At 37.4% G+C, this 26,861-nt stretch overlaps 1 long non-coding RNA gene across 6 annotated transcripts in view; it reads right to left on the bottom strand.

Moving 5' to 3' along the window:
- Positions 1–23,276, bottom strand: part of LOC116717553 (uncharacterized) — a 125,179-nt gene extending 101,903 nt beyond the window's left edge. The window contains exons 1-3 of one of the 6 annotated variants that reach the window (XR_004338756.1): positions 23,123–23,275; positions 22,518–22,607; positions 20,903–21,266 (exon numbers count right to left, since the gene is read on the bottom strand). This is a non-coding gene — a long non-coding RNA (uncharacterized LOC116717553). Of the gene's footprint in view, positions 1–2,770; positions 2,887–20,902; positions 21,267–22,517; positions 22,608–23,122 lie in introns of those variants that run through there. The other 5 variants (XR_004338760.1, XR_004338755.1, XR_004338758.1 and 2 more) reach the window with 5 other exon arrangements.
- Positions 23,277–26,861: the final 3,585 nt, after the last annotated feature.

The following is a 26,861-nucleotide window of genomic DNA, read 5'->3' as shown; positions in this document are numbered from 1 at the left end:
TTGGCTCAGGTATTTTATAGGATAGCTTCTATAATACATCTAAGAATGGATGTATTAGTTTAGTTTTAGCTGCATCCAAGTAGTTAAATTCATAGCATTTTTATTTTCTCAATTCTAATCATTTTCTGCCCTACTTAAAAAAGAAAACATTAGCAAACGTTTGAGCTGTGCCATTACCAGTGTCACGTTCTTTTTCCAAAGCTTTTCTGTGCATCAGTATTTGAGATTGTGCTCCATTAATTCTGCTGAGACACCAAGACAGGCCTGTGGTCTGCTGTATGGTTGGATAAGAGCTCTGCGGTGCAGGCAGCGTCATGCAGCCAAGTTGAACCTCTAATTAGGCCTGCCCATCCAAATTTGGAGGACTGTGGTGAAGAGAAAAAAACATGTCCAATAGCCTTGGGACGTCCCTAAACTTGAAAATTTGGCTGCAATTGCTACTTTGGGGCTTAATTAACTGAGTACACTGGCTTCTTGGGTCATATCAAAATAGCATGGAATGCTGAGACAAAACTGCGATGAGAGTGAGTCATGATTAATGCAAATCACACTGAGATTAAAGCATTTTGTTCAAGTTACTGGAATCCATCTTGGTCCTGTGTGTTAACTTTCTTCAGTAGAATCATATACAGAAATAATAAAAAAAATAATTAAGACCCCTCATATTTTCTGACTTTACTGTTCATAATTTCTTTGTGATTCATTAAAACAAAGTAGTCCATACGAGGAAGTGAAGAGGAAGGAAAGGGCTATGTCAAGAAAGTTACACTTTTACACCTTTGCATAATACCTAAGGCTTTGGCAGATTGGCTACAAAGCATCTGTCAAGAACAATTAAAAGGTCTTGCCACAAATTCTCAAATAGACGTTGGCCAATGTTTTCACTGAGCTATTCCATGGCATTAAAATGCTTCAGGAGATACCATTCTGACGAAGCTCTGGATGTACGTTTACAATCACTGCTAAAGGGTTGAAACCCCCATCACAACCTCAAGTGTTTTACAACCTGCAACCAGCTTTTCTTTTCCAGACTTCCCCTGAAATTATCTGTTTACATCTTCCTATTACTACATTTTCCTATTACTCTTAACTTTCTGGTTCACGATGAAGAAAAAAAACGGCAAACACTTTCTCCATATTTTGCAAACTTTAATTTTAGGATCATCTGACCAAAGTCTATGTTTTCTATATAGGGAAAGGGAGAGAATAAATACACACTATATATATATATATATATATATATATATATATATATATATATATATATATATATATATATATGAGGTGTTTCAGTTTCATTGTCCAACCCCTGTATGTATGTATATATATATATATATATATATATATATATATATATATATATGCCAATATCATTTTAACAATTAACACTCCTTTAATGCAGACATGCTTAAAGGACTCTTTTCTCAGACCTAACTTGGCATTCCTAGCAAACTGAACTGCTCAGCAGGAGTCACAGTGATTTTACTCACACAGAGAAAAAGACACACAAACACATCTGATCAGCAATGCCACTAGCTGTTCAAAACGGACAGTTCTTCTGCCAACGCAACATGCTGTTGGCAAAGCGCTGTGAGAGGCTGCTAAACAGTCTTCTGTTCACTTCGCACTTCACACACAGTCTGCCGGACTCTGCGCCACTTACTCACCAAAAGCGCGTGCGAGTGATTTCTGTCACCGTCCACCAAACACAAAGTTTAAAGGAAACTAAGTGAAACTATAAGTGAATACTTCACAAAGACTTTGGTATGTTTAAAACTGATAAAAGATCTTTACATGTTGCTGCTCTCCAAAGTGCTATTACTACTATTAGTAGTAGTGTCAATGTCCATGAAAAAGACATGAAAAACACACAACAATAAATTAATCTTTTACTGCAGTATTATAAATGTACAGTTAAAATGTAAGAAAAACCCTGCCTTTAATTTGACATTCATTCAGGGGTCACATTGGTTTTGCTAAAACACAACTTTAGACACCTAAAATATTTTTCTAACAGTAAATGAAAATAAAACACATGTACATTCTGTATCTAATTATCTAATTTATTTATTTTTAGGTTAATTTGATTCTTGCTGAGCTTTTACATGATAGCTGAGCGACAAATACAATGGGACATAAAGATCAATTTCTCTTTGTCACTTTTCAAACTAGGACAGTTAAGGGAACATGCCAGGTGCGTATATTCACTTGTTCAGGGACTTGAACTAGAACTGTGGGCTTTGACTAAGCCTCGGCTTTTCTCTAACAAACTCTCAGGATGGGTCTGGTTTAAATTGAAAGCCGACTATTTCTGGAAAAGCACTTTGTGATCACTCTTAAGTGAGGTTAAAGATTGGTGATGCTTTAGGCCTGTTTCTCTTCCAAACTCCTAATAACCTTATTGGAGTCAATTGCTTCATGAACTGTAACAAACTATGCGGGACAATGACCAAAGTCTAAATTTCCATCAAAGTTTCCTGAAGAGAAATACTCTCATTATTTCATAATGTCATAAGTAGGAACTAAAACCTTTACACATTATGTTTTCAATGAGCCAATAAGTAATAAAAAGTTTACTTTAAACATTTAGCAAAAGCAAACAAACACTCTTAGCAGTTTAAATTCCAGGAATGTATGGCAAGTGCTGGTGATCAGGATTGTTTGGGCAACACCCTGTGAAACAATTAGCTCTGTGGCAGCACTAGCTGCAGCAACGTCTCAGAGGAAACAATATCCACAACAGTATAGTTTCAAAAGTTTGCTTCCTTACCAGCCACTTCTCTGGTACTTGCGAATGTTTCTCAGTTTTGCACAGATTCAGAAATGTTTAGTTCCCACATGTTAGGCTCCACAAGTGCACAGTGCTGCGTGTCATCTTTCTCTTCCCCTGTCATCAAGTTATCACAGAATGGTTCCTACCCTCTTGCTCCCAAGCTTGACTTTAATCTCATAATAATAAGGATGATAATAAATATTTCTGTGCAAGGCTATGTTAACTATTGCAAAACATTTCACACGTTTTTAACAAGAGTGACAAAATTGTGAGTTCAGATAACCTTCCTTTCCTGTTTCTCCTGTTCAGGATTAAATCTGCTGACACATATAGGCCTACACCTCTCATCTGCTCTCTTCCCCTCATGTAGCACATGAACATATACCTTACGCATGAAAGTAACACCTGATATTTGCCATCTGATGTGTTTTCTGCCTGAAGTTGTGCAAGACGCAGGAAGTGTACACATCATATCTTAACAGAAAGATATTTATTTTCACTCTTTCTTTGATGCGCACTCATGCAGGCAAACATGCATATATAATTTCAAAGCTCACATACATAAAAGAGAGTTAACTCAGCTTGCCAAGGGCAAAACATGAGGCATCAGTTTCACAGAGACAAACTGATGCCTGATCCTACACTGCCAAGCCCGGGTTTATTGCTTATTAAAGGTTCAGCAAGATGCCTGCGATTTGTTTGTAATGCATTAATTTCTGTTTCATGTTGATGGCCAGTGCTTCCTAATATGTTCCTTTTTTATGTTTGGAAATGCATAAAACACAATCTATTTCAGGGGTCCGTAAATTCAAGCATCGCGGTCCAGTGTCCAGCAACCTTTACATGTGTCCCTGGTCCAACACTTATTAGTCAAATGGCTGAACTGCTGAACCCCTTAGTATGCAGTTATGATTTCCAGAGTCCTGCTAATGGCCTCGTTATTTGACTCAGGTATGTTGAAGCAGAGACACATCCGAAAGCTGCAGGAAACTGGTACTTCTGAATCTGAACGGTTCTGGATTGTGTTTTACCCTGATGAAAAAAGGAGTAAAGGTAAGAGGCATTCATACTTCAGAACACTTGCTGTCATTAATCACCAGTTTCATCAGAAAGGATCATCTTTTGCACCATTGACTCATACCACCTAAAAAGAATTATGAAAAATACCAAATGAAACCCCAGAACAAAAAGATTCGACAACAAAGGATGAAATAGTCACATCTGATAAACATTTTTTTCTCCCCCATTAAATTACGTTAAAAGCCCAAACAGACAGCTTCAGATCTATTTGTGACCCTCAACACAAAGTTGTTTACAGGGTGAGCACATATCAGGAAATATACATAAATAACTGGCCAGTCTAACAGTTGTGATTAATGAAGCGAGAGTCACAGTTGACCTCTCTGATCTAAACCAAGGCCATATAGGACTGGAGCTAAAGAGCCCTGAGGCTGTGGGAATGTTTGAGTGAGTTAATAGATGACTAGGTGACTAAGAGGAGGTGTGTGCGTGTTTGTATGCCTGCGTTAGTGTGTATTTGTGTGTCTGAATATGCTTTTTTTTAATGTGTGCATATGTGTGTCTGTGAGCACAACATGCCCCGAGGCAGTGACAGACGGACTCTAAAGCATGTTACCCACACACCCGACTGCCTCGCTTAATAGTGCATGAGATAAGAACATTTGGACTTCAGAATGCACCCCCCCCTACACCACCTTTCTCCCTGGAAAATTGGGTTTTATGACTCCCCAATCTCAAACAATGGCTCCAGTTGTTAGAAAACATTAAGAAACATTTTCAGTTTAAAAAAAAAAAAAACCTGAGAGAATTCCCATTGGGTTGAATGAAGATGTAATGCAAATGCTGACTCGTGAAGAAATTCACTAACACTGGATGGAGTCGCATGTTATGCACTGAGCATATACTGTAAGGCAGCAAGCAAACAAATGAGCAGATATGTAAGCAAACAAATAAACATAAGCACAGATGTACTGGGTGCAAAAAGACATAAACAATCTGATACAGTCACAAGCATTACAAAACCCACTAGAAGCAGACATATGCTGAATTGCCAATCACAATAAAGCATGTAATCAATTTATCAGATGCAGCATGTGTTTATCAGAAAATACAGCTTCATGTTCACAATGTACCCACCACACCACCCTAACTAAGCATGCATAGGTCTGATTACAACTTTTGTATAATAAGAAAGGAATGCATCTTCATGTTGTCTGAGGAAGTCAGTGGTAATCCAAGTAGGTGAACCTTCTGAAGCAGCAAACTCTCACAGAGATCAAATAACTCCACGTCATTCTGGAAGTCATCAAATGAGTCATAAGGACGCAGACAACAAGCTCTCTTTGTCGTTAGTTACAGAGACAGAGGGCAACAAGGTCTGACAAAGATTCAGTTCGTTAGATTTAGTTAATTTATGACCAAATAACAATAACAGTAGTGTTATGTGAGCATGGAGAGAAAATTGGATGAGTGAAAAGAACATAGAGTAGCTAAGAATCTGTGTGTTACCATGTAGCTAATAGGATTTTTGTGATTTCGATGACTACAATGGTTCCTTGGAGAAGACTCTTAAAGTGGAAATGTGCCTAAATAGTCAGGGTCAGTCATGGTCAGGACTGGAAAAGAAAATGAGTGAAAAAGTAGCGATGATTAAATAAATCTTTTAAAAGACTTTGAGAACACCTGAATCAGTACTTATCAAGATTTTTTTATGAGTTTGACTCCTTAGAAAATATAGACTATCTTAAAAGTGGTTCAATAAAAAATTTACGTGGTTACTCACTTCCACTCCGTATTTACTGCATGTTTATTTCAGGGTTATAAATAGACTTAAAAAGAAAACAAAGGTGGATTATTTCTCTGACAGGCAATACTTTTTTAATTGGAAAATAAAGTGTTTTGAAAATGTAGGTAAGCTCTGTATGTCTTGATGAAGATCATCTGTGAGAAACAATTTTAAAATCTGAACCCAAATTCACAATTACATTCAAAACTTGAATATGCTTTGTTCTAAACCTGTACAACACACATCGTATTATACATACAGGCCAAAATGTTCAAATGTGGTACTTTTTGACCTTTTGTCTGCTTTCCGTTTCCTCTCCATGACTTGTGGCAATAAGCAAACAATGCCTTTCTGTTCTGCACATCTATATGAGCAAGATTTTTTAGAGGCATCAGAGTAAAGTGGGTAGAATACAGAACACTTTTTAGATTTAATTTGCAAACGTTGACCTCTCATATTTTTCAATGTAAAAGCAGAAAGCTTTTACATTGAAGTTTCTGGTAGTACCGTGGCAAAATACAAAAAAATGTTCTGCACAGAAAGAGATAAGGAGCATAGTGAACCAACTGGAAAGACAAGGGATCAAGAGAAAAAGAGAATAAGAGGGGAGAAAAAAAAGAAAGACAAGCATCCCGACTGTGACAGACGGGCAGCATTGGTGTGAGGAAACTTAGAATGCTAACTCTGAAAAACTGCGATCTGCTAAGAAAGAGACAAGCAGTGGGAGGCAAAAGAGAAGACAAAGTCAAAGTGTAACTGGAGGGGAGACAGAAAGAGGAAAAAGTAACAGGGAAGCAAGTGCAAGCAGGGTGTGTGAGTGAGAGCTTGGGATGATGAGAGAGGCGTACACCGAGACTGACGAAGTCTGAATAACTCAGCATGGTTTCTCAGATTCTTGTCGAAGGACATAGTCCAAAAGTAAAAAGAAGTACTCCACATGACAAGGACAAGTTGTTTTTGCATTACACTCTCTTTAGCCTGCTCACTGAAACTGCAATAAACTAGCCTGTCAAAGTCAGCCACCAGCCTTCTGCTGTAAAAAAAATAAAAAATAAAATAAAAAGACTGCACAGAGCCACCAACTTTGCTGGATTAATACTTGGTACAAGGACACTACAAAAGGAATGAATCTAACTGTCCCAGAACGTACAGTAGTTGGGTTTGATAAAACAGAGATGCCACTTTGTCGACAATTGAGATGAGTTTTTTTTTTTTCTTTTTTGCTTTCACAAGGTCTGCCGGAATATTTTTAGACTCCTTCAGTGCTCCAGGGACAGATGAATCAGCACAAAGTGACAGCATATCATCAGTTGCAGACAAACCTACATCTAAAAGTCTGGAACTGCACTTTCAAGAGTATGCAAATTGGTTCTTCAAGTTGTAGAAACATTTGAGCCAGGCATTGTTGTCTCTGTCAAATTTGCATTTCTGTCCACCATCGTTTCTGTCAGCATGAGGCAAAGTGAACTGGCGGTGAACTGTAGAGGAGGTAGCATCTCATTGTGTGCCTGTGGCTGATAGAGAAAATCTGTCAGGGAAAAGTAAAGGGCAACGGGGAAAGAAGGCAGAATTAATTATCTGTGGTTACAAAAAGATAGCATGCAGCACAGCAGAACAAGAAAAGGTTGTGAACGCCCGTTTACAAGTGTCCTTGTGTCTTGATGTTTTCAAGCCAAACATCTTTGTGTCTGAGTGGCCAGAGTTTACTGTGTCAGCAGCTCTCATTACCACACACACTGCTGAGGACATGAGAGAGCTTAGCGCGTGACCGGCGAAGCCATCTCTGTTCATCTGCATGCAAACAACAACACCTCAGAGACCAACAGACGCACAACAAACATCAACGGCCGCAGAACGAGAGGCTCCCGGATGAACACTGAGACACTGATATGCATGAAACACTTGTGCACTTGGGCATCTGCATACTGTCGAGGCTGCAAGTGGGTTATCAACCAAGCCCGACTGAAAAGGCGCCTAAATGGTCCCCGAGGATTAACGTAATGTGCAACAAGATTTAAGGGATTCAGGATTTAATTTTTGGCTGGTAGGCAGGTCTGATAGGTTGCTTTGTGGCTACTTACAGTGCTTTACAAATGTATTCCTATGCCTTGAATCATTTTTAGGTTTTCTCATGTTATATCAGCAACCTTGAAGATATTTTCTTAGGATTCTAAGTTATAGAACAAGACAGACCAACAACCATTGGCCTACTTGTTGTAAAATAGCTCAAGGTCAGTCAGATTATATAGGAAGTATCTGTGAAAATCAGTTGTCAAGTCTTGCAATAGATACTAAAATATGTTTTGATCTGGACTTTCACTAGGCCATTTGGACACATAAACAAAGGTTAGGTTTTGAATAAGTTTTCCTCTAAGGCTAAATGCCAAACTGTTTAATTTTGATCTCATCTGACAAGAACACTTTCTTCCACATATTTGCTGTATACTCTAAATGGGTCGTGGCAAAATTTCAGTAATGGCATTTTCTGGCCATTCTTCCATAAAAGCCAGATTACAATTGATAGTTGCCATATCAACAGAGTTATGGAACTGGTAAGTTGTTGCTACCAAGTAGCCTCTTGGCTTCTTCTCTAAATAAGATAATTGATAATTAGCCGAGTGTTTATTGATATCCAACTATGAAGTTATAGCCTGTAACAGATATCTGCAAGCTAACACTACTTGCCAGTCAAACAGTGTCGGAAGACAGATTAATATATTATTAAAAGCATGATTCATACTTACTCAGCTCATTTCTCAGCTAAAAATAAAGCCTCAACCACAAAAGCTGAGAAGGAATCGGTTAGTGCATATCACTTAGGTTTCCATGGTCAGTCCTTATAAGAGAATGTGGTTTTAAGGTGGGATGCTGGGAACATCGCCACAGGCTGTATTCAAAACACTCTTAAGTGCTTGCAGAGCAAGTGTGTGTATATGTGTGTGGCATCATTTTCATCCTTGCCAGTGTCTCTCACACACACACATACACCCCCACATACTTGACTATGTTTGCCTCAGAATCTAATTTTACTAACCAAGGACACTTAAAAGTAGCTTGAATTCGACCTTGGTTTCAGCACTGGCCACACAGCACAGCATAAAATACCTAAGAGATGATGCATATTGATAACATTTATAATAATTAGAGCAGGGCATAACATGGCCTTATTAAGCCACCCAACAAAGATGACCAAAACATATTTTCTGTATTAGATTCCTTTATTTTGTCTCTACAAGCATTAACTTAAACCTGAAATGAGGATTTTTTTTAACCTTACACAAATGGGACAATTTAGTATAAGTGACGGATGACACCTGGCAGAAACAACAAGCTAACTGTTGTGTGCGGTGCTGTGTTTTACAATAAATTGGCCATGTATCCACCTGAGTCTACACTCCAAGATGCATCCAACTTGGAAATGCATAACTACATTATTAGGGCAACATATTTCGCCTATTTCTGGTCACTCAGCTTATGCCTCACTATGGAGTGGAAAATCATGTCAGTGCAGATGTCCTCATGTCAAATTACAGAAGGCTATCCAAGGTGTTAACTGCCTACAGAAAATGTAAAGTTTAACTTTCACCATTTATATGGGTCACTGAGACTTACATACTTACTTTACTTCCTATACTTGATATTTCTACCTACACATTATATTTTTAAATAAGGAGTCACTATTCCATTAGGCTCTTCAACATCATGCAGTATATTATCAGCAAAATGATTATGATAGCAGATATAGGCCTACTGTAACTTACAAGTCAATTATATGTGCTTATTGCAAGGGGTGCACCAACTGCAATTTTCTGTCTGATAGTCAATTACTGATCTTTAAAAAGCCTGACCTGTCGATTCCGATTGTGACTGACACTCTTTTTTTTTTTTTTTTGTCTGAAATGTCACTAAATAATATAGCAAGAAAGTCGCTGAGTTGGCAACAGTAGGGTGATTATTGCCACATGTTGTTAAACATGCAGGCGTGATCTGGTGGGTGGGACTATCAGTCAAACCTCTCTCACCAGAGAGCAGTGAGGTAGACAAGCCAACCAACAGAGGAAGCTTATTCTATCTGCTTGCATCCAACATCTCACAATCTCACTGTTTGGATCAGGATCTATTTTTTTTTGGTCATAGGTCAGAGTCAAGTTGGAGGTGAACCAGTAAACTTATAGAGTTATTTGTTTCACAAGGACACTTCAGACAAAAAATAATTCTTGTTTATATGTTGCTATTGTAATACAGGTGAACATCTACAACTTTTTATGAACATCACTTCAAGGAAATAGTGAAAAAAACCAAGCACACAAACCCTTGCCCATCTGACACACTATAAGTCAGGTTGCTCTCGGACACTGTCTACATTTTAAACACTATTATCTCGAATGCAGGAAAAGTGTGTAAGATGGCACAGACATGTAAAAAACACCACCTGCACTTGATTCCTGCTTCAGGTCCAGATAGGGCTGCCTCTCAAGGATCAAATTGGGTCTCTTGGGACGCTTCAGATGGTTCACTCAGTTTATAGCCAGGTCTCTGCACAAACGGCTGTTTGATCTGCCTGGAGGTTTATGAGGCAGCCAAGCAGTGATGTTACTTTGCTGACAGGAAGTGAATGTTTGGATGGTACCAAGCTCTGGATCATGACAGAATAATCAAATTGCTGATGCAACAGAACAAACTGTCTAAATAAACCTGATGGTTCTGGGCTAACTTTTGCCATTTGAGAGACAGCATAGACTCTTTCACAAACTTCAGGTGAAGCTTACATTAAATAGATGGAATGTGTGATGCTGACAAAAGAAAACACTTAATGCAGCCATACTCAGGGAACTAGGCAAGAACCATAAATGGGACTAAAGAGTGCACTTTTTTTTTTTTTTGCCCTTTCAGGCCCCTTCAAGGGCTCAATCCATCCAACTGCAGCTTGTGGTACCAGTGAGGACTAATTCACACGAACCCACAAGAATGTTTATCTTTGAACGCGTTTTCCTTCGGCATCAAAGAGACTATTCCAAGCCCCAATAATAACACCAAAATGTTACTTTAGTCATAGTAACAACCAAGTCTGATTATGGTTTTGACATTCATACCAAATGTCTAATCTGAATAAAGAAAGCAGAATTCACATTCAAAGTTTAGCAATCAATACTATTTACATATACCGCTAATCTTCAATGCTCTCTGTGTTTCTGAACCAGCATAAACAAGTTATTGATCCTAGGACACTGTCTTTCAGTCCCATAAAGGTAAGACTTTACACCTTTTAGCATTTAGATGAACAGCCTGAGAATAACACCACGGAAATGTTTTTCCCACTCCAGCAATGGCATGAATTTGCTTTGAATAAAACTATTGTGCTACAAGGCGATTTTTCAGAGTGGCTTGTATTGTGGCATTTATGCAAATTAAATCTCAAATTGTGGTGTGAACTCGCTTCATAGATTTCAACAGTACAAAGTCAATTTTAAGATAAACTTAATTTAAGTTATTTCGGAAAGCAGTTCCTTTGTCTTATGATTATTTATTAAGTGAAGACAGTTAGAATAAATAGGGCACAATTAAAGCAAAGAACCCCAAGTGTAACTTTTATGCTACTGGAATCAAAGCTTGGGCGCTGTTCGCACATTCTGTCATTGTTTTTGATTAAAATTTTAGCCATTCTTATCCCCTAATGAAATAATTAATCGCTACATTTATTTGATGGTCTTTCTTTGATGTTTATTAATTATCAAAAATGCTGTCAGAGTATACTTAGAAAATTGGAGGAATACCATTTCTTTTCACACAGTAGCATGCTTTAATCAGATCTTCATTTGAAAAAATGTAACATACTGTACTTTGCAGTTGTGGCTCTTATGCTTTAGTTGCACTAGGTTGTGTTGTGACTGAGAGCTGAGACAGGTTAGAGAAACATTACTTTCCAGCTGTCTCAGGAATTTTCTCCCGAGGAACGAGGAAAGGTGACACAAATTTACAGAGGATTTTTTAAAGAAGGATAGAAAAAGGATAAAGCCTGCACCTGTCTTGTCACATCATCTTCTCTCGCTGAATTATTCATAACGTGGAAGAATAAACAGCCCTACTTTGCAATGTAAGCATTTTTAAGAATAAAACCCTAAAGTTGTAAAGGTAACCTTTAACTCCGGCGCAGGCTTAAGTGACTTCACAAACTCAAAACAAAGCAGCTGTCTTCACACTCCAGGAAGCTTGATGTGTCTGCACACCGAAGCGATGTACGTTTTAGTTAGAGACATAACTAAAACATGCATGTGAAGAAGAGCACTGATGCAATCAGGTCTCATGCTCCTACAACAGACTGGGATTTCAATATTTCAGTCTGCATGAGAATTTACATTTTTAAGACAAATTGCTCACTTTAATTGATCATTACATAATAGTTATAACTCTAACCCTAAACACCAAGTGAAGAAAAACTAAACTTAAAAGAAGTATACAATAAATTCTGTTTTTCTAACATGGTGTTCAGTTAGCCATACATTTGGATCTTACATCACTGAAGCTGGTGTCTCACTATCTTTGTTACCAATATGTTTTTGTGTCTGGAATAACATTGTGAACTATTATTTTCCCATAATCTACACAATAATGACAGCATCTCCCTAGTTGCATAAATCTAATACAGCTCTGGATATTAAGTTACTTGCGACATATATAATTTCATTTGTGCCAACAACACAGTGCTTGGCTGAAGACTGTCTACTTCACTCAGACACATCATGAACCTTGTTTACTTTTCAGGAGAAGAAAATGTCATTAAAAAGAATCGTGTCACATATAACTGCTGCCAACACAATTATTTGCTTAATCTTAATGCCATTTTTACACCACCAAACATTACAGCATTAGGGTACACCTTCAATGATATCACCTAACACTACATGGACTTCAGAAAGTCAGCCAGTGTTCAGCTGCTAATAACACCCCTGCATGTTTGTACCCCAAAATCACTGCCTAATAATCTCTTAACCGGCAGACAGCAACAGATTTGTCTGTGATAAAATCCCCGTTCTTGCATGCATGTCTGTGTCGCTAACAGGCGAGCTTGTTGTCATGTGTTTGTGTGTCTTTTGTGTATCCATGCCGGTTTCCCTGATGTATGCCTTGTCGGCGTGTGTTTGTGTGTGTGAAGCAGATTTAGTTGTGATAAAACCCTGGTCTTTGGAGGGATTACGAGTCCATCCCCAGACAGCAGCATGCTGTGCATTTATGGCGGTAATAAGTTGATCTGTAAGGGACAGATAGGCAACTGGCTAAAGCTGTTATTGGAAACTGTGTCCCTGCATCTATACCTGGGCCAGAATGAAAGCTGAGTAAAAGGCAATATCGTCAGAAGCATCTTAGACACGCTGCATCATGCGTCAGCTGAATGCCATCCCATGCATTTTGATCTGGCTCGCTACTTTGTGCTTTTCCCTCCACTGATTTGTCATGCACTTATAAGCAATTTGGTTTTGCTCGCAATAGATACCAAGAGGGCAAATGTTCTGCAGGCGTTAGAATATCAGCATACAGTATATTAAGCTGAACATAAAATAATTAAGCAGCCTCCAAACTCAACTTCCGAGATCCAAAAGCAAAATTTTCTGTTCATTTTTTGAGGATTTCTATTTAAAAGGTCATAAAAGTGTGTTTCACTACTCCCTCCAGTGCAGGCACTGGGTATGTAAAACTAGGGCAGAAATTCTCCAAAGGTCACATGTTTTCAGATTCAGCCTGGGCAGTTTTCATTTCAAAGCTGTAAAATACATCTGTACGGTTATTATTTTCCAATATTACCTCGTGGCATTCCTGAGCTCATAGCTTCAAATGTACCAATCTGAGAAAAGCCCTCCGGTTATCTGTCTTCTGTATGTCTCAAACTGGAAAATAAAATGACTTCTCCACTCGTGACTGCCTTCCTCACCACAGTCCTGGTGAGAGAATGTCTGTAAATGGAAGAAAGGTTGATATAAAGTGCAGTATAAAGCCTAATATGTGCTTGATTTGTCTTTCTTATGACTCTCTCTGTCTTGCTACTTTTTTTTGCTCTCAATCTACATCTTTATATTTTCCTTTTCCTCTACGTCTCTCTTTTGTTAGCCCTCCATATTTGCCTCGCCTCCTTCAAATTCTCAGACATTTGCGACATAATAATGAAATAATTTATTCCCGTCCCTTAGCGCTGGTAAGTATTAGCATTCCAGCAGAGAGTGTTAACTTATCTCATGGCTACAGGCGTTGAGTGGTAAAACTAAGCTTTGATAGTTTGCAACAGGATGACCACAAAACGCCTTCAGCTCAGAGAATTAGGACTGTCATCATGATTAGTAATGGTGGGCCTAATGTTTTACTGCACTGTAATTCACTGTACTGTAGCCACAGCACAGTGTCCTGTATGACTCATCGAGCACAAAAGGACGATCAACCTAAATTCAGCTGCAGGGAAAAATTAAATGAGATTATTACTGCTCCAGGTTTCAACAACTTGCTAATCTTTACTGTAATCTTTTTTTTTTTTTGTCTCTAAAGCTTCATACTGCCTGACCAAATCTGTTTGGGCAGGTGGTATGTTTTAAAGCTCCAACTCAAAATCCATTTGGCCATATGTCAGCACTTGCATCAGAGCATCAAACATTACCTACCAGACTGGAAAAAAAAGGGAATAATTCAATAAGCATAATGTAATGCTAAGGAAATGCTGCCTGTTTAAACACTGAGATAAGCTGGACCTTGCCATTTTATTGCTTTTTAAACAATAAACATCCACTCTGCACATAAACGCTTGAGCATTCCTGTGTGGTTGTATGCTGGAGCAGCCATAAGATGCACACAGTGAGTGGTAAAAATAAACCTGATAGCTTTCTGGAGGGTCGCCACAGGATGTCTGTGTAGTTACTGCAGTTTTGATGTTGTATTTTTTTCTTGTTCAATAAACTTTGCATATCATCAGTGTAGCAGGCAGACTTTTTGAGAATCAAACTAATGACTGCATAACAATGAAGATAGCAATCCCATACCATAATGCAGAGTTACCGTTATTTTTGTTACAGGTATAGAGGTCATGAGGTTCTGTGATGTTTGATACACAGTGTAGCTAGAGCTGAGACATATTATCGAGTAAAATGACACAAAGTCTTCAAAAACTACTTTGATTTGATGCTTTATTTGAGTTGCATAGCAGCAAATTTGACAATCATTTCATAGCGGCTGCGTGAGCTCACAGTGTCATTCTGTTTATGTTGAATTCAATGATGGAAAACATTATGTAAGGATGAAAAAAAAGACCCAAAATGCCAGAAATCTGAGACTACAAGAATAGTTATGTAAAGAGATATCATGCCACAATATTTCACTAATAATAGTGAAATAAATTTAAGCTAATATTACACTGGATATGATACTGAGTGCTTTAAGGTTGGCACTCTGCATTTATTTTTGAGACTTTTTTTTGTTGCCCTGTTGTTTTGACAGTCAGGCCAACAGACGCTTAGTTGGAAAAAGATCCACCTCGTTTAAAATGTTTGTGTGGCATCATTTAGATACTTGTAGAAAAGAAAAAACGTAACAGAGTGACAAGATAAGAACTAGATGTTCTGTGAAAAGATGGTGACTTGCTATCCATTGAGCGCTAATGAGGCTAAAGTTAGTCGCAGTTTCTATCAAAAATTAGCACGTTTCTAGATTTAAGATTTTAGCAATCTTAAATGTTTGCTAAAATTGTTTTCATTCTCATGAACAAAGCATAGCTTTACTAACAAATGCATTTTTGATTTCAGAACGTGCATTAACCATGAACGTAATCAAACTCACCGAGCAACATGCAGATGCAGTGTCACGAATCATTATAAACAAACTAAAGTAGCCTACATCTACAAGTTAGATCTGTATCTGATCTGGATCTGTAATAATGCATACCACAGATTAAACTGCCTGGAGGCTATGAACAATTTCAAGCACAGATTTTTATTTTATTTTTTTTACTACTCTTTCAGAATAAATTAGTCCTTAGTTTCATTTCTAGTTTGACATTTATTTGAACAGAATAAACTTTGCTGAGAAAATAAATTCTCATTTTCAAGAGAGATCTGTTCCAGCGTCATGATATTGGTATGCTCCTATAATGGAACAACAACTTGGGAAACATCTACATTTCTGCTTAAAATATCTATAAGGAGGTCACTTAACTTCAATAACATCAAATCAATTTTTAAATTTGAAAAGTTCACTAGAAGTTTAGTGTTAAAGACAAGCATGCTTTTTATGAGAGTATGACCAATCTCTCATAAAAAGAAATTGGTCTTTTTATGAGAGATTGGTTATACAGTGAAAGCCATATACTTTCACTGTTTAACAAGCTAGTAATCAATCTGTACAAAAGGTTTTGATTTTAAAGAAATTAATAAATAAATCTCTGACACTTTCTATTTCTCATTACTGTAACATTTAGCAAACAGAAAAAAAGATGGGCATTATAACTGACCTAAAGTTTGATCTGATTTAACGTCAGACAGTGAGAAAGGTGTATGTAGCTTCTGGTTTCATAAGTAGGTCAGTATAGATAATGCACGATGCAGCTCTTTACATGCATAATGAAACTAGGCAAAGCTCTAACTGTTTATTTAAATGCAGTGCTTCACTGAAACTGGTCTGACTTGTGAACGTACATCCCAGTTAATGAGAGGAATATTTCATAGAGCACTCAGATATATATCAACAGGCGTTCCCTCCCAGATGCACTGATTCCAACACTGGGCCAGTGTGGTAATTAAGGACAATGTACACTCTACATACTGGTACAACCAGTACCTACAAGTTTTATGCTAACCAAGAATGCAAACCCTATCAAGTGAAAAATTAGGTGTGGATGTGCATACACAATAGCATACACAAAGGAGTTCATTTCAGCTCACATAAAGCAGATGGAGCATGACAAATGTTAGGAAAGCTGCGCTTTACGTCATGAAAGCATTACTGATAAGCAGTGTAAGTAGAATGCACACACAGGAACTTGGTATACAGTTAGAGAAACTATGGTGTAGCAAGTTTGGTAATGAGGCTTTAGTCAAAATCAGGTATCCTAAAATGTAATTTTTTTCTTCTTTTTTTGCTTTTTGGCTTTGTTTTCTGCAGGAGGTTAATCGTCTTGTAACTGGAGAGCAGAAGAAATGCAGATTTTAATTTGAGAGAAGACAGCTTCATCTGTGGAAAACTGGATTACTTACACTCCTCATCAATGAGTCAAATCTAAAATAATTAACCTTAATTAAATAATTAGTTTAGATACATATACAATTATTCATAAAAAAAAGGAAGATGTCAAATAAGCATAGCTTCTAAAACGCAATATTTTGTTCAGTTCCAGAAAGCTTCAACACACTTCCCAAAATGTCAAATGCTTCTATGTGTGCTTTTGCTTTCAGGCACAAAAATCTTATTTATAGGTTTTGGCCTAAAGTCCTCCCGACTGGCTGAAAATATTTTTGGAATGCAAAGTGAACATATGGCAGCTGAAGGTTAATAGCTTACCAAACATTCCATCGATGCAGCCCTTGGCAATTGCAATAATGCACACACTGGTGTTACAATGACAACTGCAATTCCTTACATTATAGCTCAAGAAAACATGGACCAACACTCAAAGACAAAAACAAGGACGCAGGGTTCTCAAAGACCTATCTAAAAACACCAGTGGTGATGAGTACATTGTTGACCACAAGAGTCAAGGTAGATGAAATTAAAAGTTCCTTTGGATCAAGGTTTTATACTGGGAAGAACTGAGAGCACATTACATATATTTTCACACTTTTCAAGAATGTCTCAGCGGAGTGAGAACATTTCAAATCACCTTCATGCTAAAAGACAAAAATCAAGTCAAATGACAGATAGAGACATTACATTTCTCTGACTATGTGTGAGCTTGTGTTTTCATCTAATGAACATCATGACTCATGTGGAATCTCCTTCTTCCACTGACCTGAAACTGTCTCACTTGTGTGTCACAGAGTTGACTGACCTGTTTTTTCTCTAATTCAATCATTTCCAGGCTATTACCTGTTCTGTGGCTCAAGAGCAGCGGGATGCAGGTAAATGTCACACTGCAGGTCATAACACTTGCTGTTTAATAGAGTACATAATTAGATTTTAAAGCAACAATGGAAACATATACGTATACATCAGTTAAATTGCAATAATTTTAAAATAGCAATTGAAGCCAAAAATATCCACTTACATGAAAATGTCATATAAAGACGTCAGTTCTGTAAAGATCTTAAAGGTTTGTTAGAGAACATTTCTGTACTTCAGGGAAAATCTCAAGTATGACCCATCTGCAAACCTACCATGACATTACCGTCCACATGAACTTACAGGTTAATCAACAAAAGCAATAACAGAGAAGCAGCTAAGAGAGACTCGCTGGAACATTGGAGGCGCTGAAGAGATCTAATGTTCCGGGGGCAATTATTACCCAACGTGTGGGAGAAGGTGCTCCACTGAGAAAGATCCAAAGTGGAGTCTGTGACCAACATGCAGAACTCTATGTGATGTAGAAAACTAACACTGGGCCTCAACCTGAACACATTATCAGCATGGTAAAACATGATCATGCTGTGGGGATGCTTTTCTTAGCCAGAACAAGAAAGATGGTCAGGGTTTATAGGAAGATGGATGAGTTGAATACAAGGTAATACTGGAAGAAAACCTTCTTAAACTCAACAAGACTTTTGCTTTCACTTTAAAATCATCTCTAATGTTTTGGCTTAAAACAAAAATCCTGATAAAATACATTGAAGTGTGTGGTTCTAAAGTGAAATATTTGAAATGATTCAAATAGTATGGATGTTTTCGCAAGGCACTGTAATAATCCAACTCAGACTAAAACCCACTGTAAACCATCATTCTCCATGGATGCTATACACATGATGAACACAAAACCTCTGTGTTGTCTGGGTGACTGTTTGCTCATTCACATTCATCCATGTCTCGTGTGTATTTTACTACTAATTAAATCCATGTAAAAAAGAAAAATCCTCCCTACTAACTCATTTCTGAACTAACACAGCAGATTTACATCCAAGTCCTTCTCCACAGGCCGTGCTCCAGTAGTATCTGTGCCTCAGCACTGCAGAGTAATGCATGGTGAAAATGTGATGCTGCAGGACCATGTGGGCTGTCACGCAGGAGTAGCTGGTTTGGGGGGGGCGGAGCTCGGATGATGACGAAAACGGTTGTAAGTTGTAATTGGCTCCCAATGACATCATTGATAAAGACTTCCACAGAGGGAGCAGAGAAAGGGCTGAATCTCACTCTCAGATGAAGTCATGCATCTTTAGAGGGCTGCTTGGCTCCACAGCAGAAACAATTGCGATGCAAACATGTAACGCAAGATTATGAAATGCTCATGTTCCCCCCGATGGAACTGAACTGCTGGATGTCACATGAAGTAGGCAAGGCCAGAATGAGATTTTCAGTTTTGAGTAGAAATATCCTGGTTTCATTGTGTTATTATAGGGATTAAAAACAAAAATGTCGAACATCACCAAACGTCTGCTTTTAGATGAGAAAAAGTAAGAAATATTCCAACTGCTGTTGAAATAGTATAATTTATTACAGCTATGATAATCTCATCTTTAACTATTTTTATTTTGTAATTTTGCTTCTGCTACATAAAATTAAGAAAAAGTCAATAGTTGCTTCCAAGTGTTTATAGTGCATAATGTATCTTTGTGAACTGTAAAACCTTATAGTCACATATTCACAAAAAGCTGATATTAGTGAGGTTTGATACTCTGGTCGTTATCTTGATAAAGGCGATGTCTCTGATTTTACACTGTCGGTGGTTTTCCCGACCGTAAATATTTTTGAAAGGGCCAAATTTCTCTTTCTTGTAAAAGCACAGATGGCTTCATTCTGGCAGTTGACCAGTAGGGCACAGCAACAGGTGGGAGAGGGGCAGTACTATGTTAATCTATGCTGCTAGGAGCTAGCACAAATTGCAGATCACTCCAGCGCTTTCTCTGACATCTTGTAAATATAACTTTAAATCAATGGAACAGGAAAATTTTGCCTCCAAAATCTTACAGAGTTGATCCACCAGTAATACTGCACATTTGGAAATTTAACCATTCAAGAAATTGAACACAGAGTTCATCTGAGTCAGCTGAATTTAGACAACAAATAGGAAACCATGACTTCTGGTTATTCTTTTTATTTTGAAGTGTACTTTTACTACAAAGTTTAGAGAAGGTGTGGGTTGCTGGCAGCATTAAAGGTTTAAACATTATATTTTCACAACCAAAAAAATGCAACGCAAAAGTCTTTTTCATGAGATGCCAGAGAAAGTGACCAGAGCTACCTCGGATAGCATAATGGATAAAATGAAGGAGCCTTGCCCCTTCCCCATCTGTTTCTGAATACTGCTTGGCGGTTAGCTGAAAAAGGCTGCTACACGTTCCACCAAACTTACAAAAAAAAAACTAATTTGGTGATGTTGAATAATATTATTTCTGTTTGTTTAAAGCACAGACAGTCTGAATTTGGCAGATTGTCTGTCTGCCAAAGCGTGTGGCCCCTGGAGCACAATTTCAGATGGTAAAACTTTTATGAATAAGCAGTCGTCGAGCTACACAGAGGATGTCTGTTTAGCAGCTGACTGCTGGAGCAGACAGCCTGACTAACCAAATAATATAAGCTTATTATACCTATGCTAATGTATAAGAAATATATATATATATATATATATATATATATATATATATATATATATATATATATATATATATATATATATGTGGTAACAATGAATACATGTAATATAATTTATTATATATTATAATATATAATATATTTATTTTAAATATATTATGCTATTTTGCAGCAAAATTAATATTTCTGGATTCAAATTTATGTCAATACTGTAATACCGTAAAAACTTTTTGCTGAACGTTGTCATTCAATCAGAACCTAATACTGCTGAAAATACAGAAAAAAAATAAGTTCTAGGTTTGTTTTGGCAGTTTGCCTTAATTGCTTCAATTGTTCTTGTTTCTAGATAGAATAACTATCTAGAAAGTTTTACAAGCTGTTGACAGGCTAATGGTATATTTGTAATCTGTAAATTACAATGTGTGAGATGACAATTTCTTTACCATGGCCTCATTGTTGAACAATATCTGAATGGTAATTTTTATTTTTATCCTCAGTAATACAAGTACAAGGCAACTTTTCATTACCTAGCTTTTGTGTGATTGTTTGGTTGACACAAGAGAGGAAACAAGCAGCTGGACAACTGCCAGAACCCACTCAAAAGTAATATCACCTACCCGTGCCGAGGGGCGAGGAGGATCAGAAGTGCAATATTCTGCTATCCCAGAGACTCTGGCTCAAGATGTGTCTTGTGGAGAGATTTACCATGAATTCGGATAATCCTTAAAGTGTTTCCATGAGTTTTGGACTTTCACGTGTGCCCTAAAATGCAATCCAACTGGCACCGCTGTTGCAAAAGTTTAAATCCAAAATGAGATAAGTCTGTACCTTCTCCCCAAAAAGAACCTGCACAGTCTCTTAATCCTCCTCTCTGTCTTAAAGCGTCGTCTGATAGGTGATCCTGTGCCATCTTCGTGTTGTTTCAGCATATTGTTTTTGCCATTTTCTTGACCTTCCACAGGAGACGCCTTGCTCGATAATCTGTTAAAATTCCACGTAAGGGCAAAGAGAAATCAAGAAACAGATTAAGTGTATTGTAGCAACTAAATCAAAGTTTTGCTCTGTAGACTGTAAAGTATTTTTGTTAAAGAGTAGCCCACTGGCAAGAATTATCGAATCAATATTATAGGGGTTTTTTTTACACAAAATTTAATGTTAGACTGGTGAGACATCAGTCCCATAAAACAGTAAGATGGTTTTGCTGTAAATTAAACAGTAACTTACATGTTACTGTGTTTCATGCTGTGTTTATTTCTATTTTAAATTCCAGTTTTTAAATTTTTTGCCAGCTCATGGAAAAAAAATAAGACTGACAAACAAAAACAACAGTGACCTATTTAATTTCAATATGGAGTGCTGGCTCTTTTTACCTCATTTAGATATAAAGACTGAAATTCAAAGTTGTTTATCTTAAAAGTTATTTTCAAGAATACATTTTAAATCTACAGTCATGTGACATATAGTATATAACTTCTTAGGATATTGTAATTTTATAGTAAGGAGATCCCTAGCTTTAAAGTTATACTATTTTGTTTTCAACAGCAAAGAACTGATTTACATGCTATCAAAACAACAAAAATGATTGATTAAAGTTAACAAAGAAGTTTTTTAATCACAATAATAAAGCAGAACAGAGAACTTCACTAAGTTGGGTCAAACTTGTTTAAAGTCATCAGTTTTTTATTCTTCATTACACATTAATAGTTAATATCAGACAGTTTAAAAGCACAACACTGATGAATTTACCACTTCAAATAGTTTGGACAAACTATATTTAAATACTGGGTTTCTTTTTGTTTGTTTGTTTGAGTGTGTGTTGTGTTGTGTGTACAAAGCCTCATTAAATGCTGCTGTGTTTTGGTCCTGACAAGTAAAACTTCAGTTATCATTTTTAAGATGCAAAGTAATTTGTTTATTCTTAAATAATCTAAACTGAAATATCTTTTTTTTTTTTTTTTTTTAAAAGTCCTATGAAATGAAGTTAAGGAAATAAACGGGACACTTCCAAGTGGATTTGCGCTCTTTTCAGTCGCTTTTCTTTGTATGAGGCTGAGAACAAAGGAACCTTTACAGTAACAAAGACGCGCTGCAGCAACTTATACCTGTTGATCTGCTTCCAACGCACCGCAACAACTTTCTTAAAGATTCTACGAAAGCATTTATTTTCTTTTCGTCTGGCAACATCGTCTTGCCCTTCAAATATAACATTAGAAAAGTTTTATTGTGACTCACAGGCTTGTTTCATGCAGACTTTACACCTGATTGCATTGTGGAGAATTTCCTCACTGCAGCGCCAACTTCTCAAAAACAAGAACGCAACTTCTGAAAAAAAAATATATATATATATCTATACACGAGACTACATTAAACTATTTACATGAACTAACCCAGACACTTTTTCTTTTTCCTGCGTGCGTGCGTAAAGCGTCCTTCCCTTGCAAACTTCTGACAGGCTTTGTTTTGCGTGTCGCAACATCCCCAGGAGACAAAAACACGGCACCAGCACTTACTCCATCTCACATCCATTAAAATCCCAGACATAACACTTTGTGAAGCAGAACAAGTTTGGTATAAGTGAGCGTTATGAAGAGGCGTCTTTGAGCATCCCCTCAAGTTCTCTCCTCAAAGACAAAGGAAAAGGGGACCGCTCCTCTCGCGCTCTCTCTCTCTCGCCTTGATTTCTCTATGTCTCTCGTCCTCTCCCTCCTGCTTTGTGCTCAAGTTTTGAGCGCTGACGCACCAAGTACAGTCGCAACTTTTCACTGGAAACACACTCAAAGCAAGCCACTCCAGAGACGGGGGAAGCGATTGCAGCATCCCGGTCGGAGGCAACTCACCTGAGCTGGTTCGCTGTGCGCGCGTTCCCGTGCGTCCGTGGAAAAAGTTTGAGAGGGGCACATCAGGCTCTGTGTTGTGGAGTCCCCCCTTTGTCTACACGTGTGATAGATGGATGGGTCTCCGCTTGGCCGCGCCTAGTTCACTTCGCTCTCCACAGAGTCCCGCCCTCTCAAAGTCAAACAACTATGCGCACAAACAATATCGGACAGAGGAATCTCGTGATTGTTTGAGAATATAATTTGTATGCAGTTTGATTGTGGTTATTTTTCTCTTACACGTAAACAAATTTGGTGTGATTGGCTCCGGTTCGTTCATTTGACTGAAAAACCGCACTAAGTTAACTATAAAGCTGCTCATTTCTACTTGTCTACCTGGACTCCTCTGTCCAGGTCTGAGAATAAAAGGCGAGGAGGGCTGGCTGACAAGAACTTCCCTGATTGCGCCAGCAGGAGACTGCCATTGTGTCTGGACAGCAGCAATGAAACAAAGAAAAGGACAAAAGGCTGCCGCTACCCTGTGCTGCATAAAGTGGTATCAAAATAAAAATGCATAATTACCTATAATACTCCTGATAACATAAAAGGGCAGGTAAATTAATGTGTGTAAAAGATTAATAAAAGTGAGAAACCATTATGTTCAAAGTATCAGGAGGTGGTGAAGACCTCCTTATTTATAAACTCGGGTCACTTGACCCGAGTTTATAAGTCCAATGCCAATGTCCAATTGCCAAATGGATGAATGGACAACTGTACATTTGTCCAATTGCCAGTAATAACCCTTTGATGCATGAATTATGATCCTTTGTGTCAGAATTTTAAAAAAAAATTTTCTTAAGGCATAAAAAAAGGTAGGAACATTTGTTTTGTAAAAATAATTTTTTTTTATTTTTTATTTTTATGTGATGAATTGTAATTTTGTCCAAATACAAAGTTGTTATTTGAAAAATACATCAGTAGTATTGTTCCTTAGGGGTTATCTGATGTCACAATATTTTTTTTACTTGCAAGAGTCGTCTACAGTAGAAGGAGGGACCATGTCTGTTCTCATGCTTTTTTGTCTGTCGGCCATATTGTATTTAACAAAAATAATTTCTTGCATTTGCAGCTGATGGCCAGTAGTTGATGGTATATTTTATGATGCATTAGTGTCCACTTCAGTGGTCTGTGTGCATTTATAACATAAAAATCCACAGGAAGCACAAGAACATGACTTTTAGATAGCTGTCCACTGTAGTGACCACTATGCATGAAAGGGATAAAAAAAAAAAAAAAAAAACAGCCAATCACATAACAACTCCATTGGGCATAATGAAGATGGTTGTTGAGGTAAATAGCGATCATAAAAATAGAGCAGATTTAGATTCACTTTAAATGTTGCATGGTTGTTGACAGACTGTCTTGTACATTTTCTAAAGCTGTTAAAATATCTTGCTCATGTGAGAAGCCAGAGAAAAATGGACAATATAGTTAGATAAGTTAGGATGGCAAACAGGAGCTCAGTGACCACTCAGTGCAAGTACAACCAAGGTATGCCAAATGTATCTCTAATGATACAAATCACTGGCAGCAGGTAGACTACAGCAGCAGAACAATACACAGGATACAGCCCTGTCAGCCATGAATGGAAAACTGAGGCCAGAGTTCTCAACATTGGACAATAACAGATGGGAAAAAACGTTGCCTGGTCTGATGAATGCCAATTTAAGCTGCTACATTTAGGTAAAGTGAAATTCTGGCATCAAGAACACAAAAGCCTTGTACCTACGGCTCTGACTGCTGCTGGTGGCATAATGTTACCGGAAATATTTTCTTGGCACACTTTGCATCCCTTAATACCAACAAAGCATTGTTTTCAGCACCACATCCTACCTGGGTATTGTTGCAAACCATTTCTATCTCTTCATTATTACATTGTAGCCATCTAGATGCCTACTTCCAGCAGGGTAATGCACAGTATCACAGAGCTCAAACCATTTCAAACTGATTTGTCAAACATGAGAATGAAAAACCAATTCCAATGGCTCCCACAGTCACCACATCTCAGTCTAATAGAACATCTTTGGCTTGTAGCGGGAAAGGAGATTGGCATCACAGATATGCAGCCAAGAAATCTGAAGCAATTGTGTGATGTCATCATTTAAATGTGGACAAAATTTTCTAAGGAACCGTGTTCCTTCCACTTTACAGTGATGGACGATTTTTTTTGTGTTGGTCAATTAAATGAAGTCTAAGAGGGATTCAGTCCCTCTCTAACAGTTCCTGTATTTAAGTACATTATTTACATCAAATTAAGTTAATTTACAAATATGCTTATTTTAAGTTGAGTTGATTTACTTGAGGATGGGTTTAAGTATGTGTGAGTTACGTTTATTAATTTTACTTTAAGATGTTGGTTTTCACCTTCCCTTTGAGGTCATATGGCCATCTGTTGCCATGGAAGCACACCCATGAGCAGTGCAAGGAGCTGGTGTGTTCGATTAATCTCAGTCGGGAAAAAAAACACATTGACTGGAAGGAGTGGAGATGGTCTGGAGTGTGTTTTAGGTTTAGATTATTGTTTGACTTTTATCTAAAGTTATTAAGGTTGAATGTAAATGTTTGTTTTCTGGAGATTAAATGAGCAAAGTCAGAACACATCCTCTAATTTATTGAATATTCACTGCCATGTTTTTGAAATGCTAAACAATTAGACTTTGATAAATCATTACCGCAGTTTGCAGACAAGTTACAAAGCACCAGAAGGGTGCAATTGTACCAGCAACCTGCAGGTGACCTAATCATGTTTTTGTAACAACTGCTGACCTTTTTGACTGGAAGAAATACTCAGAATTTCAGGCTGAGTTTAGGCCTTATTTCATTTCTTCCTGTTTCAGTTGTCACACAACATGTAATGAGTATGGTGCAGGTTTCTGGGAAAGTGGCAAAAGAAAAAAAGCTGAGGGGCTTTTGTAGGGAAGCCATTGCTCCGGCATACTGCAGCCACTTTTGTGCCAGGTTAGTAGCCCAGGTTTTCTACTGTAGTGTCCCTCATCAACAACTAGTGACACCATAAATGTGCTATGTTTCATTTTTCTAATTGATGCCATGAAAAAGTAAAAATAGATTTTTTTGAAAATAAAAAATAAAAAAAACAAAAAAAACGTGAGGCATGTTTTTACATCTTCAAGTTGTCTTATGTCATCAGGACGGCAATAAAATGTTAAATATCAAAAATAAATTCAATGTTGTCTAAGTATGTGTAAAACGAATAAGAAATGTAACATTTTACAAAAAAAATTGCTGAAAATGTGCCTTGATTGGTATGTACCGTAACGTTTAAAGTATGTGCAGTAACAAAACAAAACTAAAAAACATTCCTGACAACAGAAAGATTGTTAACTTTCCTCTTCTGCCATGATGGCTATGTGAACAGAAAATTAACATTTTAAGGCTGACAATCTGGATGTTTATTATTTTCTTGACTAAAAGTTCCTTTTGAAGATACAGATATCACTAATCTGATCTGATCATGCAGCATGAAGGCAACTGGGTATAGGCCAGAAGTGTAGTGTTGTACCATGACTCCAAAATGTGCTCATATTTCATTGTTTGTATTTTTACTACTCCTTACTCTGAATGTTGGAAAATCAAAAACATTGTCAAATGGACAAATGACAAAGCATTTAATTTTCAGGTAAGTTACACCAGCTCTTTGTTAAAATGAAGGTTTCAAAGAAAGAGCATTTTCTGCTAAGATTTT

This window comes from Xiphophorus hellerii, chromosome 3 (genome assembly GCF_003331165.1).
Source record: "Xiphophorus hellerii strain 12219 chromosome 3, Xiphophorus_hellerii-4.1, whole genome shotgun sequence".
NCBI classification, from domain to species: Eukaryota; Metazoa; Chordata; class Actinopteri; order Cyprinodontiformes; family Poeciliidae; genus Xiphophorus; species Xiphophorus hellerii.
Note: the sequence above shows the minus strand (reverse complement) of the source record. Positions and strands in the feature narration are given on the sequence as shown.